At 41.7% G+C, this 1,332-nt stretch overlaps 1 non-coding gene across 1 annotated transcript; it reads right to left on the bottom strand.

Annotated features, from left to right (window-relative positions):
- Positions 1 to 338: 338 nt before the first annotated feature.
- LOC127493804 (U6 spliceosomal RNA) lies at positions 339 to 441 on the bottom strand. Its single transcript, XR_007924345.1, has one exon. It is a non-coding gene; the product is annotated as a U6 spliceosomal RNA (small nuclear RNA).
- Between the last annotated feature and the right edge of the window lie 891 nt (positions 442 to 1,332).

A 1,332-nucleotide genomic window follows, 5' to 3' on the forward strand; every position in this document is an offset into this window, starting at 1 on the left:
AATCTCCATAAAGAAAGGAGGAGCAGAGAAGAAGGAATAATTGAAAGCAAAACAAACACTTTTTATTATTCTCTTTTAGTTGGCAGCAGACATTGTGTATATGTGTTGTGTACTGTATGGCGTTTTGAAGTATAATAACATTGTCAAATCTAACTAATGAACAAATGATTAAATCTAACTAATCAGCAAATATATTATCTCACATAGTTACCATGTCTGTGGTGAGAACACTTAACAGCCACTGTCTTCATACTCTTCAAGAATATATCATCATTAACTGTGCTAACCATGCTGTACAATAGTCTCTTGCAATCGATTCCTCCTGTCTAGTTGTAATTAAAAATATGGAATGCTTCATGAATTTGCATGTCAGCTTTGCACAGGAGTCATGTTAATATCCCCTATATTGCTCCAATTTTAGTCTATGTGCTGCCCAAGAACTGACATACTGAGTTCCATTTTTCTTATTCTTAATTGATCTAACAATTTGTTCAAAATAATCATAGTAACAAAGTACATCTGATTACAGTTTATGTATAAGTGAAATGACTACAATGAAGCAAGGGATGTAAAGGAGGAATGAAGAATATTTTGTTACAGTAGTCCCTTCTTCTATCCATGGAGGATACGTTCTGTTTTAATTTTTTTTGAAAGGTAAAATGAGAGAGAGATCTTCTATCTGCTCATTCACTCCCCAAATGGTTCCGACAGCCATGGCTGGGTCAGGCTGAAGCCAAGAGCGGGGAATTCCATTTGGGTCTCCCACATGGAGGTGGGGATCAGAAGCAAAACAGCTAGGACTCCAACCAGGGCTCCAATAGGGGATGCTGGTATTGCAAACAGCAGCTTAACCCTCTGTGCCACAACATCAGCCTCCATGGGGAATACATCCTTTTTAAAAATATATTTATTTATTTATTTATTTGAAAGGCAGAGTTACAGAGAGAGACAGAGGCAGAGAGAGAGGTCTTCCATTTACTGGTTCACTCCCCCAAATGGCTGCAACAGCTGGAGCTGAGTCGATCCGGAGCCAGGAACCAGGAATTTCTTCCAGGTCTCCCACGCAGGTGCAGGGGCCCAAGGACTTGGGCCACCTTCCACTGCTCTCCCAGGCCATAGCAGAGAGCTGGATCGAAAAATGAAGCAGTCGGGACTCAAACCACTGCCCATATGGGATTCTGGCACTGCAGGCAGAGGCTTAGCCTACTACATCACAACATTGGCCATGGGGGGATACATTTTAAGACGTCCAGGGGGTGCTTGAAACTGCAATTGGTACTGACCCTACATACAAGCACTGTGTGATCTGATGACCCAGACGGCTACTAAATG

The sequence above is a fragment of the Oryctolagus cuniculus genome, chromosome 7, assembly GCF_964237555.1.
Source record: "Oryctolagus cuniculus chromosome 7, mOryCun1.1, whole genome shotgun sequence".
In the NCBI taxonomy this organism is placed as follows: domain Eukaryota; kingdom Metazoa; phylum Chordata; class Mammalia; order Lagomorpha; family Leporidae; genus Oryctolagus; species Oryctolagus cuniculus.